Source organism: Calypte anna, chromosome 4A, assembly GCF_003957555.1.
Source record: "Calypte anna isolate BGI_N300 chromosome 4A, bCalAnn1_v1.p, whole genome shotgun sequence".
NCBI lineage: Eukaryota > Metazoa > Chordata > Aves > Apodiformes > Trochilidae > Calypte > Calypte anna.
Window position 1 is genome coordinate 33962412 of NC_044248.1, and position 19913 is coordinate 33982324.

At 40.4% G+C, this 19913-nt stretch overlaps 1 protein-coding gene across 4 annotated transcripts in view; it reads right to left on the bottom strand.

Moving 5' to 3' along the window:
* The window catches only part of TRIM2 (tripartite motif containing 2), a 121034-nt gene that overhangs the window by 70894 nt on the left and 30227 nt on the right, over window positions 1-19913 (bottom strand). Inside the window, exon 1 of one of the 4 annotated variants that reach the window (XM_030449585.1) lies at window positions 315-475. The exons of 2 other annotated variants lie outside the window; for them this stretch is intronic. The gene's annotated coding sequence lies outside the window, so the exon portion shown is untranslated. Of the gene's footprint in view, window positions 1-314; window positions 476-19913 lie in introns of those variants that run through there. One more of the 4 variants, XM_030449591.1, reaches the window with a different exon arrangement.

The following is a 19913-nucleotide window of genomic DNA, read 5'->3' on the forward strand; positions in this document are numbered from 1 at the left end:
AAAAAAAAAAAATTAGAAAAAAAACCCACAACAACCCCACAAACAAAAAATCAGGAAAAAAAACCTGTCAAGCTTAAATTGATTGTGTCCCTATTAACTTTTTCCTTTTTGCCTCCCAGGAAAGTCTCATTTGAAATTGAAATAGCGCAGTCCCCGTAGTCATGACACTGCATACAAAGTAGCTGCTCCCTTACTTCCTCCGTCGGAAGTAAAATTTTAATAGCTGCCTCCCCCCACGACCGTGCCTACCTGCTCTGCTAAAACATGCCCTTAGTCTTAGGGGAAAAGCCACAAGGAGACCGAAGGCTACTTACTAGTGTCCCATAGAGTCCACGCAGGAGTGGCAGAGCCTGAAGCTCCCCGTGCCCGCGATCCGAAGATGGAGCTCCCGCGGCATTCAGGCGGTGGCTCCCATTGTGGCCGTGGGGCGGCTGAGTTGAAGGGTGGCCTTGCACAAACACACACAGCTTGTCAGCACAAGCCAAAGAGGCGGGCCTGCCCTGCCAGCCACAAGGAGAGCCAATGATTAGCTGCTTCGCATCCTGGGTGTTCGAGATACTGGGTTTCATCCCTCAGTGGGGGAACGAGAGGGACTGACTAGGAAGGGCTGGTGCACGGCGATTTACTGACAGGGAGTAAAATGCTTCAGATAGAATGAAAATAAATAAATAAATAAAAAAAAATCATTAAGTCGATTCAGGAAAAGGATACATCTGCTGCTTCTATGAACAAGCACTTTTAGAGAGCCCACAGGCATCCCTAATGCATTGTTCCTTTTAGGTCAGCCTAACAAACAAACCTGCAAATTAAGTTTAGTCCATATTCGCTGTAAAGAAATTTCACTTGCAAAGTCTCTGATTTTAGCTTTCTCCACCTTTTTTCTTATTCTCACCCTTCCTAATACACTTTGTTTGCTGACACTGGAATTCTCACTTCTCTGTCACAAATGTCTTACCCTGACCTTTTTCACCTGACCCCCCCAATCTTTATTGACTGCTCCTATGATTGCTTCTCTTTACCTCCATCTTAACTGCTCGTTCTTTTGTCCCTGGTGTCCCCCAAAAGAGCATGGTCACAACACAAGCACCTTAAAGTAAGGTTCTGTGAGACGACCAAGCTGATCTAGCAAGTAACTTACTGCTGCCAGAAGTGGAGATGTTGAACCTCTCCTCTCCCCTTTCTTCACACGGTGGTTCCCTGGCTGTTCCTCCAGGTCATTTCAAGGAGAGGTAATACAGCACAGATTCAAATACTTATCTGTCAGTTTAGTAAACTTATCGAAGAGACAGAAGAGTTACTGTGTGCAGCAAATACTCCCTGAAATTTAAGCTCCTTCTGGCCTTGCCTCAGGCATCTATGTTCCCACTTGTCTCCCCAAGTTCTTCTCTGCTTTGTTGTTTGAATTGAATTGTTCCTGGTTAATTGAATACCCTGCTTAGAGCTGCTAGTCCCATTTCATCCTAACTTTGTCCTACTTTTTTATGCCTCTAGTTCAGCTGTGAAGCCTGCCTGCTACCAAAATCAGTCTTATCAGGTCTTTTACAATAACTCCTTGCATAAATATCATGCTTTGTACTTCAGCCTTAGCCTCTCTGAGCTCTTTTCTGCTTTGGAAATAATTAAAATCCTCCTTAAAATCCATGCCATCTTTTTAGCTTTCACTTGTTCTTTTCTGAATTTTCTGATTAATTATTCTCTCAGCATCTACCTCTTCCTCTCTCACACTCCCAAGGCACCCTACATCTTCTTATGTTCTATTTAGTTTTACCTATTTGCTTGTGCAGGTTCCTGTACTGCTTTTATGTCACTGACTTATAAGCATGCATTTCAATGTGCCAGATTTCTGCTTTTCTCCAGTGCCATATTTTACCCTGTATTTTAGGCATCCTGTATTAAATGCCTTGGCAGCTCCTAATTTTAAGATACTTTCCTGGGCGAAAACAAAGCACTCCAGTCACACTACATTCATTATGGTCTAGTCTTGGCACAAGTCATTTCCCTCCTCCTCCTCAGCCTCGGTAAAGGAGATGAGGCTCCTGCAGAAGCAGATGCTGAAGTTAGCACCTCATTCATATGTGCAAGCATATCACAGCTCTCGGGCTTCTGCCGACAGCCTGTGTGCCTCTTCTGCCACATTATCACTGCATCACAATGTGCTGGGGTCACTTTGCAAGTTTCTCTTCACAGTGACACAGAGCGGGACATTTTTTTAAGATGTAAAGCCCCGCCCAGATCCACACTGTGATCACAGTATTTGAATACTTTAATGGTTTTGATTATTGAGCCTGGATCTCTTTCCCGATGCACCTACATTGCTATACACAGAAAATGCAGTAGTGTCATCTTTTGTTGCCTACACCCCCATGAAAACCATGATTTCTTGTCCTGAGCTTCAAGGCCTTTTCAGAGTTTCTTTCTTATTGATCCACGCCCACAGTTCTCTTCATCACAAGGCCTTTCAGCCTTCTCTTTTCCTATAAAGCTCTTTCCACTTATTTATTTTTTTACCATGTCCTTTATGCAGAGAGAGAATGCCTTGCTTCACTAAATCAAGTTGTTTGTTCTTTCTTTTCTACAGTCCACCTGTCACAAAATATAATGTATCAGAACAAGAGTGAGAAGCAATAAATAGGCCACAAGTCACTCCAGAAAGATGTTTCATCTGCATATGTGAATTACATGCACTAGATATTTTCTACCAATCAACCATAATAAGTTATGCACCTTACACTGGCAGTTTTTTGATGGAACAGGACAGACATCAAAAGCCCTTGATGGATATGGATCAAGTGCCCAAACACTGTACACGAGGTTCTGAAAAGAGTGCTGCAAAAAGACTGCTTGCAGGTGCACAAGAGAAAGCAAGCTGGCTATTACATCTCTGATTCCCATGGCAATTTTTTTAAGATACTAATTCAGTGTAGCCACAAATAAAGAAACAAGAGAGCAAGAATGAGCTGATTTAGTGGACTATGTTGAAAAGGCACACTTTAGACAAAGTCACCCTGGGTATAAGTCCTGCAACTCCACTGATAGAATTATGCCAAGGAGGAAGTTGCCTCTTTGTCCTTAAGCCTTGTACGATGCAGGGAAATTGTTACTGGCACTGCCAATGGCAGCAGCACCAGGCACCAGCTAAGTGAAACAGCCAAGCTGATTTAACAAGCTTACTTTTACCAAAAGGGTCCCCTCTCTTCACCGCCATTCCCAGCTGCACAGACCTTCCCTCCCTTCCATGTTTTCAGGAACAGTGTGAAAGCTCACAGACCAAACTTACCTTGCTGGGTATGTTTTTCAGACAGGTAAAGGATCTGACTCATCTCCTTGCTATGTCAAACAGCCCACGAGTCAGTGGAGAGAAGCAGTAAATACATGTGGCTGGAAGCAGGAGAGGGTAAGAGGTGGAGACCAGAATTACCACTTCCATTTTCATTAGCAGAAAGCTGGTTGTCACTCCCAGAAGCCACCATCCATTCTGGCTGAGACCCAAAATTGTGAGCCCCAAAACCATGTCACTCTTAAAAAGAAGATCCCAAAAGCTCTATAGAAGCCTTGTTTGATTTCTAGCAAGCACTAAAATGTTTTATTGAAATGTAATTTCCAAAGAAAGGTGAGGATTGATTTTAATTTAATGCGAGTTTCTGAAAACATAGTAATTTTATTTCCTAGGGAGAAAAAAAAATACGGACAGAAGAAAGATTGTGATGGGCAAAAAAAGGAGACATTTAAGTTTCCTGCACTTAAACCCATAAGCATTTGGGCTATGAATAACCAGAACATGAATTTGCCCACTCCCTTGTATGTAGGCTCCATAGGAAGGCATTTTGACTCTTCCTCCTTCCCTATTACCATCCATGCATCTGGCTTCCACCATTTATTGTTTGCTTGGTAAAACTTATTTTTTTTATTTTTATTTTTTTAAACTTTTCCTCTCTGTGGCCTCAGCCTAGCCTCAGTCTACCCTTGCTGCTCAAAACACAATCCTAGCTGGATGCCACTTTTCCTGTCCTCTGCGTCTCCTTTGGGGGCCGCCAAGGAACCTCAGCTGCCCTGTGCTGCAGCCTGAGCAGTTCAGATCTGCTCCTCTGCTGGGATGAGACCTCTCCTGCCCCTCCAGCAACAGTGGCAGATGCTCCGGAATGGAGTGTGTTTTTGTAATGTTTTACTGGCCTGGTTTCAATTATAAAGTGGGTCACAAGTTACTCCCAGAAAGCACACAAGCTCAAGCAATGAAGGACTTGGGATAGTGACAAAAGAACTGAAACTCTGTAGATTAATTGTTGCATTTTTCCTTAAAAAAAGGAAAACAAATGGCAGAAATGGCAATGGGAAGATATCCTCTGCAGATGCAGCACACTGACATAGGAGGCTCCAATCAATGGGAGCTTGGGCTTAGTCCCAGCCCAGAGACATGTGCATTTTGAACTTTGAGCTCTTGGACCATTTCCTAATTAGAGAGCCAGCAACACATTGTGGAACGATTTAACCCCTTGGTGGTGCCTCATGAAGTCCAGCAAAGGCCAGAAAAGACTCAGGGTGTGTCTAAGCCCTGGAGACCACATCTGACTACAGGAAATAACCCAGAGCTCCAAATGGCTTCAAGAAACATCTGCTGTCAGCACCTCACTCTTCATGGCTCTCTACACAAAAGTCAGGCTTACAACTGCTTCTTCCAGCACTGAACAGCTGCTGGGATCTCCTCCTAACCTCCCAGATCCCCATCCTCAATTTGCCTCTCTTCAAGACTTGTTGTGTCTCTTCCAAAGTCATCAGTAATGCCACACCGAGGATCAGATTAGATCAGAGATATCAGCCTGGAACTTAATAGTGTAAGTAATGCTCCACTGGACACAGAGACCTGATTCTCTGCTTCACAGGAGTGGAAAAGCAGCAGACTGTTAAAAAATTGTAAGTGACCACAAGTTCAAAGACGTCTAATAGCATTAGAAGCTGTGTGTAAGGAAACAAGGGTTATATAGCTAACGTAGATCAGGAGCTGTAATTTCTATCCTATCTGACTGTCACTGCTTCCTCAGTTACATCTGGACTAGAGATTTAATTTTTTATGCCTCTGTGTAAAGTGGTAATATTATGTCTTACCTACTTCAGAGAAATACTGTGTGGATACACCTGCAGTGCTTTGAAGCTCTCAATGAAGACATTTTGCACATACAAACTGTTACTACTTTCATTATGGATTTGAGACATACATCCTTTGAAAGCCAATAAACAGGATAAGTACTTTGGCAGGATAAGTTTTGTTTAAAATTTCTTGCCACCTCTGAGGTCACTCATTCCAAACGTAACAAAAATACACTAATAAAAGGAGAGATGCCTCCAAAAATAGCAGTGCTGTGGATAGAAATTAACCTTGAGGTTGCACAGCACAAAACTGTAAACCTACAAGGATAAATTCCATCTCTGAAAATTTTCTTCCTATTTTCCTGGTAAGAGGTAGCCCAAAGGTCCAAATTGCCACAGGGCTTAGAGGAGGCCTTTGAAACACAAACTACTCTTTGCACATGCCTTTCATTTGCCATTCAGGTGTACTCTACCATCCTTTGCAGACTGAGGGCCTCAATTTTCCATCTGACCTGGAAGTCTGGTAGTCTGGAAGACTTTTGAGCCTCAAGGTTTGTCTGGATTGCACTGAGAAGGGTGTAGCAAGAAATAATTAAAGCTAGGTCTGAAATATCTGTCTCGTATTTCCTGCTGAAGTACTAGAAAACTATGTCAGGAGGTGAAGCAAGTTATCCTATTTTGGACACCATGCTGCCATAATTGGGCTTCTATAACCAATCTGACTATAAACTACTTTGAGCCATGCTATACTACAGTACAGACATTTCTCTATTGATGATGTGAATTATACACACAAGATTAAAAAAAATCCACTGTTTATGGGTGATTCGTGCAGTTCTAGTGGGATTTTTCAGTGCTGAAACACCCCTTAGCTACCATGAGCTTTAGATTTCACAAAAATATTTCAGAAGGACAAATGTTTTGGCTTTGGATCAGACCCACATTCAGAGTGTCAGGTACTTCCAAAAAAGAGCCACTGACACCAGCAGCATACACATCCACCCTAATTTCAAGTGACAAAATTACCTGTCTCTCAAGAACGCTTTTCTAGATAACTGTATAAACATTTCCAGCAGTTTCTTTGGAACAGACAATTGCTTGCTAGGTATGGCCTTTGCAATGTGGGCTTGCTCATCAGGAAAAAAAATAGCTTCCCAGTTCCTCACACTTCCCTGTGGGCTGAGATGCCCCTGCTCACACAGAACTACTCAGGGGAGCTATTCAAAATAATTCTTTTGTCAAGACCTTGCTGTTATACAACAAATAGATATGATTAATTAGAAGACTGCTTCCATTATAAACCCTATTCATCTTAAAGTCAGCAGTAAATATGTCAGTTGTTCCTTTGGCACAGAACCAAACCTCAGCATCAACAAGAGCAAAGGATGCTCAGAGATCAGGAGGCATTTGCCCAGCACAGGAAAATGCTTAGATTAGCAATGCAGTGACCTTGGTTCAAAGAAAAGCACTTTAATACATGCCTTCCCTTTAAGCATACAGAGCTCCTGCTGATTTCACTGTCACATCAATGAGGTCGGTCATGGATTTATCCAGGAGCTAAAAGGAATTAACTCCCTTCACACACACTTGCCCTGAATAATGGCCAGAGTGCTCTGCACCCCATGGTGCATATGTGCCTTGTCCCTCCCCACTCTCAGTGCAGATCAGCAGTTTATTGCTCTTAAATGAGACTACGCAGGCATTTTATGTCATCTGCTTACTTGCTGAATCAGAGTGAATGGAATACCAAGAGCAATGCTATACCCAGCTTGCTTCTACACCGCCTTTCTGTCCAGCAACCCTGGAGAAAGCCTGCTCGTTCCTTAGCATGTGGAAACACTTTAATAATTTAAACACTTGAAATGGAACAGCAGAGGCACAACAAAGGTCAGAATCATCCACTTGAATGGGCAAATGCTTTTAAAAGATGGTGATGTGTACTTAGAGAAGCCCAGATGCAAGTATGACAGTCCAGGTTTTCAGTAACCTCATGTAACAGGATAGTAAGAGGGAATTTTGATGTATTTCAGGTGTTCTCAACTCAGGTTCCTGGTGATTACCCATTCCCCTATAAAAATAGGGCCACGCTAGTTCTCAAGCAAAGCTCTGTTACAGAGGTGTTCTGAAGAGAAGGAGAGGGAAAGACAACCTTAATATCAAAAGACATTGCAAACTATAGCCATGCAGGAGAACCCAATAAAAATATAAAAGCCCCCTGATTCAAGTAGCATATGGCCAGAGCTGTCAGGTAATCAGAACCAAATGCCTGCCATGTCTGGATTTAATTATGTTATGCCATTTTATAGCAGCCTAAAAAGCCTGAACTGGGGGTCAAATAATCACAGAGTAATTCTTCAGCCAATCACATGTGTAAGAATCTGGGTAAAAATGGATAATAGAAAATATCAGCAGACTGAGCATACAAGGGTTCTTATTAAAGGCAAGAACAACAGACAAATGGCTTGCTGCAGAGTGAAAGAACCAATGCTACCACAAATTCCTGTATGCTCTATAAAACAAGCAAATTCTGTTCAATATGTTTTCAATGATTTGAAAATAGCTTGGATTAATGGCATGCTAAAATGCTTCAGAAGTATATTTTTGTTATGAGTTATGCATGTATTTAAAACAAATTCTGCATAAGAAAATATTTGTATGATATTGTATGTTTATATAGTAAATAATGGGGAAAAAATCTCCATTAAAACATACTTGTAACTAAAATGGCAGTCCAAAAGACATGACTGACAATAAAATGAGACATTTAATTTTATATTCAATATGAGTTTAAAATCAACTAAAGTACATCTTTTTATTTGCAAACAAAAAAGTTCTCAAGAATATTAACTGGGGCAAAAGGAGCTTAAAGCCTTTAGAAATATTGCCCAGCCAGCAAAGAAGTTTGGGGATATTGTATATTGTATCTCAAGCAAATAAATAAAGAAAAATGTATATATAAAAGCAATACCAATGCTATCTAAATTAGTAAAGATTTCTGAAATTATGCAGAAAGAAATAAAATCTCTATAACCTGGATCCAGCATCACTAGGATACTTTCATAGTAATATGAAATTATATCCATTTCACTCTGCTTTTTGTTCTATTTACTTTCACTACCATTTAAAGAAAAAAAAAAACAAAAAACAACTTATTTTCATATCTGTCTTCTAAAAGTAATGAATATGCTCCTCATTCCTTGAGCAAGAACTCCCTGAATTCTGGTAAAACAGACACAGCTGCCAGACTGCAGCCCAGTGCTCTGCTTTCTGTGGAACCTCTCTACTACATGGAGTAAAATGTGGCTTGCACACTGTGATTCTATTTGCATGCCAGGAACAAAATCTGTTGTGAGGCAATATTGCACAGTACTCTGTGCCTGGGTGAACAGAAGGCCTTCAAAAATTCAGTGTATTCACTTGTGCTTCTCCTCATGCCTGTCAAGATCAGCAATGTGGCACTTTTAAAGGCAGCTTCTTGCTTTGGAAGGATTGGTGTTTGCTCTTGGTTGCTTTCTCACTCAAGCTGAAGCTGGAAGAGACCTCAAAAAGGAGGCAATGGTAACTGCAATATAATTGCTAAAATTAGGCAATTGCTTGGATTAATGCAGTTATTTGAAAGCACTATTTCTTAAGTGTTTTTAAGGACAGGTTAAAGACAGCAGAAACCACAAGTAAGCCAGAAAGGAAGCTTATCTTGCATTCAGTCCACTGCATCCTTAAATATGACCATGGCTAAATCAAAACACATGTGAACTCCCTGATATTCCAGAGCATTCAAGAGCAGTAATATACAAAATTCATAATAACAGGACACAGGCATTCTATAAAAAAATATCTTGCAGATTCAAAAATCTGCTTGACTGTTGAATGAGGGAAAAAAGTTCATTTTTCCCAGTAGTGCTTTGAAACAATTAAATGGAAGATACACAGACCAGTATTTTTGCTTTTCAGTTTCTTCCTTTTCCATAGTAATCTCAGCCTTTACATTGAGTTCCAATACCACTTTTTAGAAGGGGAAGCACCCATACAGATATCTAGTACCATTCTCAACAGAATGAATTACCATTAGATTTTTTTTTATGAAATCTTGCTACAGCTACTTAGGAACCACCTTGCTACATGGAGGCACTGAATGCCATGATGTCTCCTCAAAGGAGCATTTTGTTGTCAAGTGTGCATTTTTAGTGCATTTTGGTAGTATTATCTGTAAGCATGGTCATTTCATATTCCTCCTCTAGTGACCTTGCTTTCAACAGTTGGTAGATTGACATTCTTTAGTTTGTGGGGTGAAATTTTTCAGGCCAAAACCACTGAGTTCCTTCTGAGTAAAAGACTAAGAAAAATCTGATTGCTTTGCCTGATAAAATTTCTGGTGCCTTTGTTTGAGAACCATTAAAATCTACTGTATTGTGGTAGGAGGCTGAACACTAAAGAGGGGCTTTACTCCAGAGAATGCCTTTTGGAAATCATATGAGCATGTACACTGACTTCACTGTGTCTTCATGCATACTTATTTGGGAGATGAATTTTTTATATGCTACAGCCATCTTTCTTTCCTTTTCTAATGTTTGTGTAGCATATGACTGATATTATAATTTGTTTTTTGGTTTTGTTTGGGTTTTTTTGTTTGCTTTTTTTATGATGAGTATGTACTGTGAGTAAGTCTGTAGGTATTTATGTTTAGTCTTACTATTTGACACTCATTAACAGAATTACACAATCATAGAACCACAGAAAGGCCCTGAGGACAGTGGGGGGCGGGGAAAAGATCCTGTAGAGGTCATCTGGTCCAACACCCCCTACTCAATCAGGGCCACCTAGATTTAGTTGCCCAGGACCATGTCCAGTCAGGTTTTGAATATCTCCAAGGATATTCATTGGAATCTCCAAACTCTGCCAGTGTTCACTCTCACAGTGAAAACCTGTTCTCTGATGTTCAGATGGCACAACTTTTTCTCTTTGTGGCCACTGCCTCCTGCCCTGTCACTGGGCACCAATGGGAAGAGACTGGTGCCAGCCTGGTTACACCCTCCCTTCAGATATTTGTATATGTTGATGAGGTCCTCCCCAAGCCTTCTCCACACTGAACAGTGCCAGCTCTCAGCTTTTCCTCATCAGAGAGATGCTCCAACCCCTTCAGCATCTGTGTGGGCCTACACTGGACTCTCTTCAGTGTGTCCAGGTCTCTCCTGTTACCGTGGAGCCCAGAACTGGACAGAGCACTCCAGGTGTGGCCTCACCAGAGCTGAGTAGAGGGAGAGGACCACCTCCCTCCACCTGTTGGAAATACCTCTCCTAATGCAGCCCAGAAAGGCTGCTTTGGGATGCTAGCATTTGATGCTAATTAGAGACTCGTGTCTTCAGTGTAAAAATCCATAATGGGTCAAATTCTAACTGCTTTTGGTTTGCTTTGTTTTTTGTTTTTTCATCTACAAACCACTGTCAAAAGTTAGGGTTTGTAAGAATAACACCCCGCTGGATTTGGGCACAATATTTTTGATCAAAGAGAATGGAATGAACCTCTAGAAGAGTAAGACAAAGGCACACATTTCTATTGTGAAAAGTCCTTTTTTCTCCATTCATAAGACTGAGCTCTCCTCTGTAGCAAGCCTCAATCACGACTCCACTGACTGATAAAATGTAGAGATAAAAATAGAAACCCCATTCTGGTAGATGTTTTGTTTCAAGAAAAAAAAAATCAAATACTCTGTAAAATCCTCTAGAGATATCAGTACTGCAGTCAAATTTACATCCAGTGTTGCACAAGAGATGGCCTTAAGGATAAACCTTGCAGCAGAGGAAGATGTTAAGCAAGACACATCAAACCCAGTTCAACAAAAGAAGACATAAAATTCACAAGGCACTGGAGGAAAGCCTCTGACATGAGGATAAGCATTCCCAAGGGAATACTGAAGACAGTACCTTTACATATTGCCTTACAAAAATTCCTCAACATGAAATACTGCTCTTTCACTGTGTATTGTACTAACACTATGTCCTCACTGTTTGGGCTGCTCCTTCCCTATTTACAGCTACATTACTCAGCTCAAGCCCTCATGAGGGCTTTGCAGGTGAGCAATAGTGGAAGGTCTTGGTCCAGGCATAGCCTGTGGAATCTGTTCAGTGAATGAAGCCAAGTGAATGGAAAAGAGACTCCTCTGTCACTGTATTTCTCTGAGTTGGCCCTTAGTGGAATCATCCTTTGTCTGTAGCAAACAAAATGGCCAACAATTGTTAGCAGCAACAATTAAACCACTGATTGTGCCTTTTGGAAAATGATGGATGGAGTTTCTTGTGCCATCCACTCCCCAGCTGCACTCTTTATCAATTCCTCCTTCATGAAAGTTGTGTTATTTGAGCATCTGTTCTGAATCAGTAGATAAACAAACCACTATGGACTTCTTTGTACACGTACCCATTGAGAGACAGTCCTGAAAAGAGACAGGAATCTATTGACCTAGAGACTTATACTGGCAGGGTGATAGGCAGCCCTACACCTGCTCTGATCTCCATACCTGACTAAACCAGTGAGCTGCAGGGTTCTATAAACACCTTTATTTAGTTAGTTCACCAGAAGATGACACAGTGATGTTATGCCACTTCTTCTGGCAACACTCAAACTTTCTTCAGGGACAAATGGAGAGGAAGTATATTTACAGGAAAAAGCTTCCCAGATCAGAGTATAGGATCAGAGTAGTGCGGGGGTCTCTGCTGCTGAAGGTTCTAAGCAATCTTTACCCAGCTTCATAAATCAGGGATGCATAACATCAGCTCCAGTTTCCCCTAGGGCTAGCTGGCTGAGGATCAAGAAGCATCAACGACCTTGCTGCTTCCTGCCCTCCACAGCTCTTGCAATCAGGTGAGGTCCTCTCTAACTGCCCTCAGATCTTCAAGAATAAAGCAGAGCAAAACCTTTCAGATGACATTTTAAAGACAGAGCTATTTTTTTAAAGCGTTACCCTAAGCCAATGACATGGCCTTTTATTGCTTCAAGATAATAAGCTCATACTTCCCAGTAAATAAAAACAACAGTTTTTTGAATGTTGATCCTCCCTTACCTAAACTCCCTGATGCTGACTGAGGAATTAACATTTCTTTAAAAAAGGAGTTAGATGCAATTTTTATTTCAGTAGATAAACAATCACAGACAGAATTGAAGCAAACCATCATGAGTCTCCTAATAATTACAATTAAAATTAAAATAATGGCTTCCTATCTCATCAATAATTATTGATTTCTACAAGACCTCTGATGTCCATACTGATCATTAGAAGCATTATAAGCACTATGCATCTTGCCAAGACAGAGCCAAAGACACATATTTAAGTAAATCTATTTCTATCCAAAGAAGAATGGAAGCTGGTTCATAACAATGCATTCAACAGAGGCAGCTGCTCACTTTCAATCCGTGGACTCTCTCAGTTCTTGTGTGACTGAATTCCCACTGAACTGAAGGGGAGGGTTGGAATAGAAGAGAAAAAATATTTGACTTTTTAAAATTACTTCCCTAGTTATGTAAAGGAGACTCAAAAGTACTGAAGTTTTAAAATTGAAGCTACCTTTTTAAAAGACAAACAAAACAAACTGCAGTGCTTTGGTTATTTCTGATTCACTGTCTTTAAAATTAGGTCATTACTTTTAGGAATGCTTTGAAATATATGAAGGATACAATAGGATTTCAGAGTGTTCTTACCAGTAATCTACACCACTCCTGGGGATAAATTATTTTGCTTTTGACTTTCTAGCTTATCCCTTTGGAAAACATACTATTGTCTCATAAAAAAATAGGTACCTGTCTTAATATTCTTGAACTGAGTTCTGCAAAATCCTTTCAAAGCACTAGCTAACCAGACTGATAAACTACTGCTTTATCCATCCAGATCAAGCTGGATTTATGATTAATTGCATGCTTGCAAGTAATCTTTCAGACTGTTTTATTCATTGTTCCCTGTATGGAAAAAAAAAAAAAAAAAAAAAAAAAGACATTTGATGACAACAATAGCCCTTCATGTTTGGCAGCTTGCATTCATTTAGATTCCTTCAGCTGCTTTATGGAAGAGACAACAGTACCACTGTCAGAATATGTTTAAATTTTGGCTCACACTGCTTTAAATATGCCACCACAGTTATACAAGTTGCAGTGTCGATGCAAAAAGAGGTATTTCTGCAAAGTATATTTTCAAACTGAAATTTAAAAATCCACTGCAATGCAAGGTAGTGAATCTTTTCAACTGCATCTTGCAAAGATTAGAGATTCTCAGGGATCCTTTGGATTTTTTATCTCTGCATATTCAACTAGGCTTAGTGTAAATATGACAGAAATCATAAAGAGTCATACAATATAATTTTGCAGAAAGAATAATTATGCAGTTTTGCTCAGTTACATTGCTCAGTTCAGTTATAGCTTGCATTCCCATGTTACAGCCTTGCCTCATGAAGGATGATCTGAAGAGTGTAGAAATTGAATAAATTAAATACTTTCCAAATGAAATAGTGTATTATAGTATAGTATAACAGAGATCTTTCTGGTCATACAGAAAATGTAGATGAAGACTCCCACCCCAGATTATGATCCTACTGTTCACAGTACATGATCCCTGATGAGTCAATCACTGTCTGACAGCCGTGTGTCATTTTGCTGCTATTTCATGTCAATAATTAACACTGAAATTTAAATCCTGTAAATAACCACAGGTAAGCATGCTTTATTAAACTTAATAATGAATATTATTTCCATAGTAATTACTTCTATCATAAGCCTTAATAACTTAATAAATTACATTAGCATCTTAATAATTTTTAGGAGAATCTTCATCTGTGCTCCACATATGGCTATTCTGAAATTAATAGTCATCTTTTGGTCAGTTAATTTCAATTAATGTACTTCATTAACTTTATAGCTAAACATTAACAGCCTAAGGGAGCTACTCCAAGTGGATCCGTAAGACAGTTTTGAAGTAAGGTCACAGTAAGCATGTCTTTTTCTTATTTAAATTACATGCCATTTCAAGCCCATGTCTAGGTAAACTCTGGTATAACATGCTACTGACATTTATATTCTAAAGTCAGACAAAAAGCCAAACAAGAAAGCTTGTAAATATGTGATAAGGGGGGTCTGCTTTATTTTTTAAATAGCTTGTAAACAATTTGGGGCAAAAGATTACCTTCTGTTTCAATACAGTAATTGGCTCAAAATCCCAAAATTGACCAAAATCCCAAACTCAGCCTAGGTATCTGGGTTACATTAATTGGTACTTCAGTTACCTTTTAATTCCTCAACTAGATGAGGATAAAGTTTTTCTTCCAAACAGATTTTTAAGTCTTGGTAAGCCTCAAATCACAGATGCCTATGGCAAAGCAGATAAAAATTTGAAGATAGGAGGAAGAAAGGGAAGGAGCAAAAATTAATTTTTGTAAGAGAAGAGGAATTTGTCCTTACCTACCTCATCTGCTTCATAATTCTGCTTGCAAGGAATTAGGATAAAGGAGAAGTGATCACAGATTACTGACTGGAAAGAAAAGACCAACATGGAGACTTTCCTGTGACTACAGATGAGGAAAGGTGGTGCTGGAGTGCAGCATTTCCAGTTTTAAATGGCAGGGAGATGGGACATTGGGGGATGGGATTATCTAGGAGTAGAAGTGAGTAAGACTGAAATGAAGTTACCTGCTTGTAAGAGAGAGAACTTGGAATAACACACAAGCCCTGTCCTGAAAGGGAAGGAAAAAAAAGGGAAAGAAATACCAGAAAGTACTATATTCCTTTTCATCATCTTGTCAAGTAACAATGGATTTGGCACCACTAACTCTGGCCATTGGCTGCTTTGCAGGGGTTACCTGTGCTGGCAGCTCACCCTGTGCTTTGCAGGGAGAAGTCACTGAGAATTCTCTTGAGCTGTGGCCAGTTGCAAACTGGCCAGACAAGACTGGCCTGGTGCAGTCAGTGGTGGAACCTTTCTTCTTCTCCATGAGAGGTCAACCACAAGGTGAACAGGTTAGTTTCCTGGCTGCCTGGCTTTCCTACAGGCCAAGGGAAAGTAGTTTCAAATAGTTTCACACCTCCCCAGAAATATTTATGCAGCAGGGGGAAAACCAACAAGGCCAGGTAATCACTCTCACTGATCTGTTAACAGAGGGGTAAAGGTATCTGAGAAGCTGATACCCCAGCCAGCATGGGAATGCTCACACCTCAGTGCCTTCAGACAAAGTTACAAAGCATCGATGCATGTAATAGCAAATGAGGTTTCAGCTCAGTGCTGCAGCACCAAGTACTGCAGGGAACTGTTTAATATTCTGTGAGCATATGCCTAAAAAGTCAGTGCAGAGGCTATCAGAATTTCAGCATCCTGCTGCACACCAATGAACTTCGCTGAGGCTTCATCAGGATCAGTTTATACTGTGGGTAAGAAATTTGGGTGGAAAACTGCTATGCGATGCACAGTGCAAAATGAAAGGCTAAAAGCTGTTATTCTTGACACCTGTCAGAAAATGCCTGACTAGATTTTAAATAAAGCAACTCTGAAATTCCTGTCCCAGATCTTCCCAGAACTACTGAAATTATTCAGGACACGTATGAATAATTTCTCTACATTTTAGAGATTTAGGCAGGGGCTTTCAATGTTTAATCCAAGCAAGCAGTGGATTAACTGCCTTCAGCTGAAAGCCTGCCAGCTGACAACCCTTCCCTGCACACATGGCATTTGATGTCTGCCATTTTAATATTTTCACATTTTTCTGAGAGACATTGTCCTGAAAGGTCATCACTTGCCTCAGCAGCTGGCTGGCTGCCATTTAGGCTTGGGAAGCTTAGCTCCCCAGCTGTCACCAAAAACAATGATTTTCACAGCTACATTTCAGGGAAGCTATGAATTTCTGACAGTATGTGAAGGAAAAAGGAGACAAGAGGGAGCAAAGAGAAGCTCCAAAATCCTCTCTCCCTTGCTACAGTGAAGACAGTACATATACATCTGCAGGATCAGGCTGAAGTATTACAAAAGGAGCTTAAAAACAACAGACTGACCAAACATGCCTGTGTTATAGCAGCATTATCAAGGGAGTTATACCATGAATATATTTAGCCCTCTGTGCACAGCAAAGAACACAACATATATTCTCTTTCCCTAGCCACATAATGGCATTCACCTGTTAGATGTAATGACACCTTCACAGGCTCGTAAAAAGCTTACAGTATCACTATGGTCCCTAAGAAATAGCAAAACCTGTGAAGAAAGAGAGAAATATAACATGGCAACACAAACAAACCAGGCACAGCCTGCATTTCTTGTGCAGTTATCTGACATTCAGACTTGGTACTGATCACAGGCTGGTTTCAGTATGCAGATTTCATTCACAGCACACTAAGAATTCACTAGCCATAAACTGAATTGATGGTGGCACTACAGAAGCCTTGAATTAGAAAGGAGAAACAAATACAAGATGCTGCTTCTTCAGTGCTTTGAGACCAAAATTCACTAACAAATACCAGTTCTCTTATTTATAGTATCACCATCACACTGAGAAACCTTCAATTCTGCTGCTTCTCAAGCTGCAGACTCTCCTGCCTTCATGCCACACAGCAGATAAAAATCATCTTCAAGTACAGACAGAGGGAGATTGGTGAAAAACAGGCATTGCTCACCATGCTGTGTTCATTGTTCTTATCAGGTCAGATGCAGACATACTGGTGCCCCTTATGATGACTATTTGTTTGCACTTCTCATAATAAGGTACTGTTGGGTTTCTTAATGACAAGTTCAGGTCTGCATTTATGGATTTTTACAGGAAAAATTCCCGGTGAAAAAAACCATGACAGATTTCTCTCCTATGCATTTACAAGTAGTCTGCTACTGCTGAAGTATCTTCCTCACTGCGTATCTAATCTAAGCAGAGAAACATCTCTCTAGAAGCACCTCCTGCATTTGCTTGGCTTTATCCGCTCACAGACAAAGTGGCAAGCAGACATCCCAAAAAAATCAACAAATACAACTACTGTCTGTTCTGGAAAACTTTCATGCATCCCTTTGCCTCAGTAGCTCTTCCACTGCAAGCCAAAACAACACTGCAGAGCAGCCTTCCCTGTCAGGATGTTTTCAGCTTTCATCTCTCTGCTTTTTCAAGCAGAACACTGAGGTAGAAACCCTAATTAGCAATCTGAAAGCACCACACAGGCAAGGAATACTTACATTTGCAACTGTATTTGTGATATTTACGTGTTGATCCAGCGACTGGCGATTACAAAGAAGAGAAAAAGCGTTTTAGGTCGCCTTTCAAGCCTCGCAGCAGTGAAAAGAAGGCTCTTATCTGAAAGCTACTCATTTTCTATATGCTGTGCTCTACTTACTTCCCATGTGCATACAACACAGCTGCCAGATTTAATAACCATGTCAGACTGCTTTCCCCATAAAGCGGCAGAGAGATGACAGGATGAAGATGAAGTAGCCGGAGCGTTAATCTGCAGCTATGGCTGCACTAAGCCTTCAATGAATGTCACAGTTTTGTTGCCCTTGAAGAGAAAAAAAATTAAACAAATCAACACTATTTGTGAAAAAAAATGTGTAAACGATTTTAAAAATGTTAATCCATACTTGCCTTAGACATTATAGTACATTAGAGAAATGTCTCCTTTTTTTCCTCACTTAACAAATCCCAGGACTTGCATTTTTATTCCTTTTTACTACATTCTGATCTTTCAGAATACATTTTACCTCAGTGCATGCTCATACCCCAGAAGAACAAAACCATTAACTGACAAATTAGTTGAGCTTCACTTCTCTCTGGTTCCTCTCTGCAAGGAATTATTTCCATACCTGTCTGTCTTTGCTGACTCCTTTCAGGGAAAAAAAAAAAAAAAAACAAAAAAAGAGAAAATTCTCATTTACCATTTAAATTCTCCACGGTGTTTCCTAGAGCACTGGACTTTAGTATCTGATGTGGTCAGTTCACTAGCAAGGTGGAGCATTGCCATACCTCCAGCTGCAAAACCAGTTCCATGTGAGGGAAGGCTGGCCAGAGTTTACATGACATGAGAAGGCACCAGTCATGCTATCAAAAAACAACAAACTAAAAATAAACCCAGAGATATTCAGCTGGATTTGCAACAGTGCAGGGATGCTGCAGAGATCATATGACATCTGTGTGTGTCTTTTTTTTTCTCCCTCTCATTTATATTCCCTCCACTTCCCTCGGAGGCACCTGTCTCAGTGGGGAGTGGTTTCTGTGGAAACTATGGACAGTCCTTTTCCCCTCAGAGAAACTGTTACTATGGCAACCTTACATAATGTATATGGCCTAGATTTTTTTTTTAAATAATCTAACACTGGATTTCTCATAAAATTAGAGCTGATATGTCTGGGGGGAAAATAAATATAATTATTTTCAAATTGCATCAGAAATGTAGGATTAAAAAAACTCCAAAAGCTACCAAGAATTAAATGAGAGCATATGGAGCACTGTCATTGCACCACTCACAAAGACAAAATATTTTCTAAATTCCAGTAAACATCTATTATTTAGCATTTGTGGGACTCAAGGAGGAAGGGAAACCTTTACTTGATGTGATGGCCCAATATAGCAATCAATACTGCACCTTATAGAGAATTTATCTGCATTTACTCTTTCAGCAACCACGACCTTACTTAATGATGTAAGTCCAAACTCAGCTGTTAGAACCCTGTTAAAAACTGAAATATCAGCTTTGAAGTCACTTATTCTGCATTATGACATTGTAGTACATTAAACCTAGAGGAAGGATCTGAAAGGAGCTGTATGCATCAGCGAGGCATCACATGCAGTGGGGCAGAAGCAGAAGAGGCACTGCTGCTTTATAGGACTTCCCTCTCAGGTCAGAGGGGACAAACCTGCCCACAGCCATGGTGGAGAGGGCAGATCTGTCAGATCCCATCCAGGAGACAAGGGAGGTTAGGGCCCTGGTGATGGGGCTCAGCAGGGTGAGGGGTCTTTGCCTTCCAAGTCATCAGCTGTAGACCTGCCTGGGTTGGGAAGGACATGAATTGGTAGTCATGCCACAGATGTTTTGTGACATTTGTGAAAGGGGTAGGTAGATGTCTCCCCTCCTTCGCCCATCTGCAGCCAGCCTTGCAGATAACCCTTTTATCAGTAATACAAATCAAAAGTCAAGTAGTTTAACAGGTGAAGCTACCTGTTTACCTCTAACAAAACCAGTGATTTCAATTTGAATAATATTGTTCAGGAAACTTGAGTAAAATCCTACCACTGAGGTATCTGTGTTGAGATTCAGTGGATCAGGATCTCTCCTGACCTGTTAATCTAGCAGTTTTTATTAGTATGAACTACATTAATATACATAGGGACCGATTTTTTTTCTCTGCTTCTATTCAGAAGAAAGAACACCTTGCCTACAGAATATTTCCCCAAATCTTAGGCAAGGTCCTCCACTGTGAGAAGCTCCCAGTTTCACTGTGAAGGGCCTCTCTCCAGGTGGGAAAAGGTGGGCAGGAAACATTGCTTCAACCCACAGTGTTTATGTTCCTTTCTTGTGTAGCACAGACACTTTTACAAAGGAATCTCATGATGCCTGAAGGTCAGGTGATGTTTGGGATGTTGCTTCTCTGAGCAGATGTTCAAGAGCCAAGACCAGGGTTTCACAAAAGAACTAAAAGTCATGGGATATTTCTTAATACAAAATCCTTCAAAGGGTTTTCCCTGTGCTGGGAAAAGTTTGACTGCTAAATTAAAGAAGAAAACTGGTCCATAAATTGCACTGAATACCTAAACTGACCCGTACAGGATATCTACAATCTCCACAGAGTGTTTGTAAGAAGCTTTTTGTCATTACACCTTTTTGTCTGTAA